We start from the raw sequence: 7,871 nt of genomic DNA on the forward strand, positions 1-7,871 counted from the left end.
TGTCTTTCCTCACCTGTAACCCTGGGGCTGACTGCTCTTCTGTCCAGGTTCCTGGCTTTTATACCCTTTCTCCTGCTCTTCCAGCCTGCTACTCTGGGCGGGCCTGAGTTTCCTCTCCTCACCTAATCCCTTTGGCTGATTGCTCTTCTCTCTGGCTTCCTGGCTTTTAATGCCCTTTCTCCTGCTCTTCCTGCCTGCTACTTTGTGCATCCCTGAGTTGTCTCTCCTCACCTATAACCCTGCAGATGATGGTATATATATATATTCATCATACAAGAAGAAAGCAAAAGATCATTAAAAAGAAATAAACAACCAAAATGATGTTGGTAGAGACTCTGAAACTCGCTCTTCAATGGAGAATAGCTAAAACAAATGGAAGAAATGATGAGGTGAAAGAGCTGAATAGGAGATTTCAGAGGGGAGCTCAAGAAGACAAGGTAAAATATTTTAATGGAATGTGAAAAGATCTAGAGTTAAAAAACAAAAAGGAAGAACATGCTCAGCATTTCTTGAGCTGAAATAACTGAAGAAAAAACTCAAGCCTTGAATTGTAATATTGAAGGATTCTATGGAGAAAATATTGAACAATGCAGGAAGCATCCAAAGAAGATGGAAGGAATACACAGTTACTGTATGAAAAATAATTGGTTGACATTCATCCATTTCAGGAGGTAGCATATAATCAAGAACCAGTGACCAATGAAGAAGTCCAAGGTGCATTGAAGAAATTGATAACAAACAAGCCTCTAGAAATTGATGGAATACACACTGAGATGTTTCAACAAACAGATGCAGTGCTGGAGATGGTTACTCATTTATGCCAAGAAATTTGGAAGACAGCTACCTGGCTACACGACTGGAAGAGATTCATATTTTGTGCCCATTCCAAGGAAAGGTGATCCAACAGAAAGTGGGAATTATCAAACAATGTCATTAATATCACACACAAGTAAAATTTTGCTGAAGGTAATTAAAAAAAAAAATGTTTGCAGCAGTATATTGACAGGGAAGTTCCAGAAATTCAAGCTGGATTCAGAAGAGGGTGTGGAATGAGGGATCTCATTGGTGGTATCAGATGGATCTTGGTTGGAAGCAAAGAATACAAGAAAGATGTTTACTTGTGTTTTACTATGTAAAGACATTTAGTTGTATGGATCCTAAAAAATTATAGATAACATTGCAAAGAATGGGAATTCCATAACACTTAATTGTGCTCATGAGGAACCTGTACATAGACCTGTAGTCAGTCATTTGAACTGAATCAGGAGAATGCTACATGGTTCAAAATCAGGAAGGATGTGTGTCAAGGTTATATCCTTTCACCATACTTATTCAATCTGTACGCTGAGCAAATAATCAGAACCTGGACTGTATGAAGAAGAACACATTAAAGTATTAAGTAGCAAAGACGTCACTTTTAGGACAAAAGTGCTCCTAACCCAAGCCATGGTATTTTCAATTTCATATGCATACAAAAGCTGAACAATGAATTAGGAAGCTGGGAGAAGAATTGATGCATTTGAATTATGGTGTTAGCAAAGAATATTGAATATACCATGGACTGCCAGAAGAATGAACAAATCTGTCTTAGAAAAAGTACAGCCAGAAGACGCCTTTAGCAGAGAAGATGATGAGAAGTCATCTCATATACTTTGGACATGTTATCAGAAGGGACTAGTCCCTGGAGAAGGACATAATGTTTGGTAAAGTAGAGGGTGAGCGAAAAAGACTAGCCTGAATGAGATGGGTTCACACAATGGCTACAACAATGGGCTCAAACACAGCAATGATTATGAGGCTGGCATACTACCAGGTACTGTTTTCCTTTTTTTTCTGTACATAGGGTTACTATGAGATGGCATCTGAAAACACTGACAAAGTCCTGAGAGTTTGTCAGGGCACAGGGTTTGAGAAATGACCTGATAGCTATTTGGCCCTATACGAAGTCAGGTATAAGGTTATAACACCTAAACAAGAGAAGACTCTATTTTACAGACACCACAATCCAAAGGCTCTTTTTTTCTTTTCAGTCTCTTCAGAAATTTTCTTGAAATTTCAGTAACTGATTGAGCAAATAAGAAATCTAGGAGAGAGACACAGAGTTGAATGGAATTCCCAGGCCAGAGGATGAGAGGCTGAAAGAACATGAGTGAGTTAGGGAGAAGAGAAATACAGCATCAGCTCTGAATAACTTGAGTGGCTGCCTTTGTTTAAATTTACTCTTGTTGTTGTTAGTTGCTGTTCAATCATCTCTGACTTATGAAATTCCACATACAACAGAATGAAATGATTCCTGATGCTATGTCATCTTCGTGATTGTTGGTATGTGCTAAAGGAGCAAGGAGGTGGCATCTTCTGACCTCCTCCAACACCACAAAAGGAAAAGAATCAGCATCAGCAGCCCAAAGCCTGTTCTTATGAGGCCAGACATGCCACCACCCTCCAGCCCTCTTACAAAACTTGACACCAACTGTCCCTCTTGTGGCTCTCACCACCTCTCTGCTAGGTTCGATAATTCACTGCTATGGCCACACAGAACACAAAGATTATGGGGTTTATTAGGGAAGCAAAAACCAAACTCAGTGCCATTGAGTCGGATCCGACTCATAGTGACCCCTCCTTAGGTTTCCAAGGCAGTATCTCCACAGGCTCTGGTAGCATAGCACCTAAGGCACTTGACTGCTAACCAGAAGGCTGGTAGTTCAAACCCACCAGCCACTCCTTGGAAGGAAGGTTGGGCAATCTACTTCTGTACTGATACTGCTTCAGAAACCCTAGGAGGGGTCACTATGAGTTGAGTCCGACTCAACAGCACATAACAACAACAACATCTCTATGGGAGTAGGCACTACACCACCAGAGCTCTTATTAGGGAAGCAACACTCTACAATTCAAGTTCAGGAATGCACTCAGGATACAATTCTTTGATCAAGACAGTCTCCCTTTTGCTATGTCCTTAGACCTGCTTCTCTGGCCCATGGCCTCTAGGCCTACCTCTGCCTCTGTGGGCCAGGTAAGCCTGCTGCTCTGTCTTGTGCCTCTTGGTTCCACTGCCACCATCTCTCAGCCGCACATCTCTCTCTCTCTCTCTTTCTCTCTCTCTCTCTCTCTCTCAGCCATGTATCTCTCTCTCTCTCTCTCAGCAGTGTGTCTCTCAGCTGGCAGTCAGAGAGATTCCTTCTGCTTCTAGGAGGGCTCAGTTTGAGCCTGGTCAAGTGGCAAAACCAACCAATCCCAACACCTGAGAGAGAGTGAACTTTCTCAAAAGATTACTTCATAGTGCTCCAGGTGCATGACTTTAACAAGCAGCTTCTCAGTTGCTTACACCAAAGTGGGAGTTACAAAGACTGTGGCTAGAAAAGCCATGTAGTAATTACTACACCACAGTAAGCTTAAGTCTGATGTTGCAGCCACTGTATTTTGAGTGTCTTCCAAACTAGGGAGCTCACCTTCAAGTAATGTATCAGACAGTTTTCTGTTGTGATCCATAGAGTTTTCATTAGCTAAATTTCAGAAGTAGATGGCCAACCCTTTCTTACTGTTTTGTCTTAATCTGGGAGATCTGTTGAAACCTGTCCACCAGGGGTGGACCACCCTGTTAGTGTTTGAAATACTGGTGGTTTAGCTTACAGCCTCATAGCAGCATAGCAAGCCACCACAGTTTGACAAACTGACAGGCAGGTGGTGGTGTTTAAAGTTGTTCACCCCAAATTACTCATCATGTTACCTGATTTAGAAATACCTGGAAATCCTTCCAGGAAAGTGACAAGTGGGGAAGGGGATCCTGCTCATCAAAACTGGCAGAGAAGTATAACTAGGTTAGTCTTTATCCTGGAGTTAGTGTGCCTCAGGCCCAGCATTGGCCTGCACTACCTCAGTAGATCCCTGTTTCCTTTAGCCTCAGAATCATTAGAGGTGTCCTATGGGAGTGGGCTGTAGGGCCCCAGATGAGAGCACAAGTTGGACCATGAGTATGACTTAATTTATAGCAGTTACATATTTGTACATTTTCTGTGTGGGCCTCTTTCTGTACTCTTGTCCTGAGCCCCACAAGTGTTTGGATTAGGCCAGTGGGAGAAAAACACCATGGAAATTGACAATGTTGCTTAGGAAATTCCCTGCTAATTGAAAGAGTCATTGAGTCTTCTTTTTCTCCCATCTCACTAGCCCCTGCTTACACCTACATCCACAAAGCAGCATGAGAAGAGTGAGTTATCCTCCTATGTTGTCTAACTTTCTCTCTACTAACCCAACCTGTTGTTGTTAGCTGTTGTAGAGTTGGCTCCCAACTCATGGCAACCCCGTGCAAAATGGGACAAGTTGCTGACCAGTCCTGTTCCCTCCTCGTGATCAGTTGTGGGTTGCACCATTGTAATCCATAGGGTTTTCGTTGACTGATTTTAAGAAATAGATCCCCAAGCCTTTTTTCCTAGTCCATCTTAGCTAGAAGATCCACTGAAAACTGTTCAACATCACAGCAATATGCAGGCTTCCACTGACAGACAAGTGGTGGCTGCACATGCAGTATATTAGCTAGAAATTGAACCCAGGTCTTTTACATGGAAAGTGAAAATTGTAATTCTGAACCACCAGTGTCCTCACCCCAATCTGTTGTGATTAGGTGCCATCAAGGTGGCTCTGACTCATAGCAAATCTACGTATAACAGAATAAAATGATACCTGGTCTTGTGCTATCTTCACAATAATAGGTTATGTTTGGGCCCATTGTTGGAGCCACTGTGTCGATTCACTTTATTGAAGGTCTTCTTCTTTTTCACTGATCCTCTACCTGAGAAACCCCAATAAGGTGCTTTCAGAATTTCAGATGTCCGTTGACAGCTTAAGGAGCCCTAGTGGTATAGTGGGTAAAGCATTAAGCAGCTAATCAAAATGGTTGTTTGAACCTGCCATCTGCCCATGGGAGAAAGATGTGGCAGTCTTCTTCTGTAAAGGTTTATAGCCTTAGAAACCATATGGAGCATTTCTACTCTGTCTTATAGGGTCTCTATGAGTCAGAATCAACCCGATGGCTATAGATTTGGTTTGGTTTGGTTGGCATCTTTGCTTGGCACAGCTTCCTCCTTGGGTAGACCACCACAGTCCCTCCCAACTGAGAGAAAATGAGTCTTGGAATAGCATTTGACTGACAAAAACAGGTGTTGCTTCTAGAGAACAGAAAGAAAATAATATTTTTCCCTAGGAAGTACAAAATTCTTCACAAATGTTATTCTTTCATTAGCATTCACAGCACCCACAGGTGCCTGGTGATAGTATTAGTCCTGATTTTATGAATGGAGAAATTGAGTCATACATCAGGTCTGTGCATTCTGATTTGGTGGCTATAAAACAGAAGCTCTTCTCCCCTGTTTAGACTAGGATTATTCCTTATTTCCATAAGCAAAATACTTGGAAGGATTTAGCTTTTCTACTTCAAACAAGTATCTTCTTAAACACAGTTTGATCCAGTTGATAGCTTTAGGGCATACACATTTTATCTAGACATATGATAGCTTTCAAACACCAGATGGTTGAAGGAAACTCTCATTAGTAATGGTGTTGCAGATGTTAGATGAACATTCTGGAGCTTTTGAGGGCCTTAGAACCCCCAACTAAAGACAACACAGGGACATTTTGTGCATGTGAGGATCCCAAATAGGAGCTTTACTGAACCAAAAAAGCACCAGAAATTAGTTGTCATACAAAAAAAATATATATATATAATTTTATGATTCTCTCTCTCTCTCTCACCCTTTCTTTATCTCAAACACTTGTAGAAGTTCAGCCCATTCAAAGTATGGGTGGGAGGGCCAGCATGGGTTTGGGCCAACTGGTAGATGGTCAACCTTTCAAGAGCTGAAGACTCTAGACTTAACCTGTAAAGAGGTAAATCCCCACAGTCTATAAAGTAGAAATAACAAATGATAAAAGACTGTTTACAAACCCATCTGAAATGTCATATTAATTGGTCATCTTTACTGAAAAATAAAAGTGGATTCTTTCTGCTCTTATGGCACATTATGGTAGTGTAGTGCCTAAGGCACTTGACTGCTAACCAGAAGGCTGGCAGTTCAAACCCACCAGCCACTACTCAGAAGGAAGTTTGGGCAATCTACTTCCATAGTGATAACCACCTCAGAAACCCAAGGAGGGGTCACTATGAGTTGGGTCCAACTTGACGGCACATAACAACAACATGTAAGCCAGAACATTATCTATTTATCAAAGGGCAGAATATCCATGTTTTCTCAATCAGTATTTATTGAGCACCTTCTGTGTGCCAGAAATGAAGATACAAGAAGGACAAACCAGATTTCTTATCAGAGCTCCCAGATTTGTGGGATACTGGTATGGAGAGAAGTTATTGCTTGATATAGTATGCACTAAGGAACCCTGGTGGCACAGTGATTAAAGTGCGTGGCTGCTAATGGAAAGGTGAGTAATTTGAACCCAAATCTACTTCTGTAAAGATTATAATGTAGGAAATTATGGGGCATTTCTACTCTGTCCTATAGGGTCACTATGAGTTGGAATTAACTCAATGGCAATAGGTTTGGGTTTTGGCTTATAGGAGTCTCTGAAAGGAACCCTAGTGGCACAATGATTAAATGCTCAGCTGCTGACCAAAAGATTGACAGTTTGAACTCACTCAGCAGAGGAAGAAAGACTTAGTGGTCTGATCCCATAAAGATTACAGCCTAGAAAACCCTATGGGCCAGTTCTACTCTGACACATGGGAGCTCTATGAGTCAGAATTGACTGGATGCCACCAAATAATATCAACAGGAGTTTCTGGGAGGCACAGACATTTAAATACTTGGCTGCTAACTGTAAGATTAGAGAATTGAATGCACCAAGCGGTGCCTCAGAAGAAAGGCCTGGTGTTCTACTTCCAAAAAATCAGCCATAAAAAAAGGAAAAAAAAAAAAAATGAGCCATTGAAAACCCTATGGAGCACAATTCTACTCTGGCACACATTTGGTTTTCTTGAGTCAGAGTTGATAGCAACTGGCATAGTGTGGTTAAAGTATGTTATGGAGTGTGTGGTTGCACAGAGGAGGAAGTGTCAAGTTGGGGAATACCTCATACAGGAGGTAAGGCTCTAGATTTCTCAGAATTGAGATGGGGAAAGGGAAGTCAAGGAGGAAGGAGAAGAACAACAAGTTGAAGGCAAAGAGGCAAAGAGTCACAAAATTTTAGGACCTCATGAAGATTCAGATTGCTAAGATCAGGGAGTATGTGAAAAGTAGAGTAGTTGGAAACCATAAAAGGTATTACGTGCTGTGTCACAGAATTCAAGATTTAACCTGATGACATTATAGAGCCCTTGATGGGATTAAAAAGATGGGTTCATATGGTCAGATAACTTATTTTTTTAAGATCATTGCAGTAGGCCACACTAAAGAATTTATTAGGGGACATAGATGGAAACTGGTGATTGATTATAAACTCAGGGCAAGACTTCAAAGCACACATGCATTCCCCACTTCAATATAGCTGAGTGGTTGGAAGGTTAGACTTGGAGTAGACAGTATTGGGTCAAGCTTCAGCTATGCCATGTATTGATTGTCATCTTAAGGAAGTTACTTAACTTTTCTGAGACTCTGGTCATCTCTGAAACTGAGAAAATAATGGTGCTAACCTCATACAGGTTAAACGAGATAATGCACATAAAATGCTTATCACAGTGCCAGGCATAGAGCATCCAGTTCATTCCTGTATTCAAAAATAGATAAACTATAATTTGAGGAGGCAGGCAGTGAGGACACAGTGCTGAGCAAATCCACCCCAGTTCTGTTCCATGTGGATCTCAGAGTCTGGGTGGAGGTGTATTTTAGTGACTCTTTTTTTTTTTTTTTTTTAGGATTTGGGTG

Source organism: Orycteropus afer, unplaced genomic scaffold (genome assembly GCF_000298275.1).
Source record: "Orycteropus afer afer isolate SDZICR_OR568_19922 unplaced genomic scaffold, OryAfe1.0 scaffold00235, whole genome shotgun sequence".
In the NCBI taxonomy this organism is placed as follows: Eukaryota; Metazoa; Chordata; class Mammalia; order Tubulidentata; family Orycteropodidae; genus Orycteropus; species Orycteropus afer.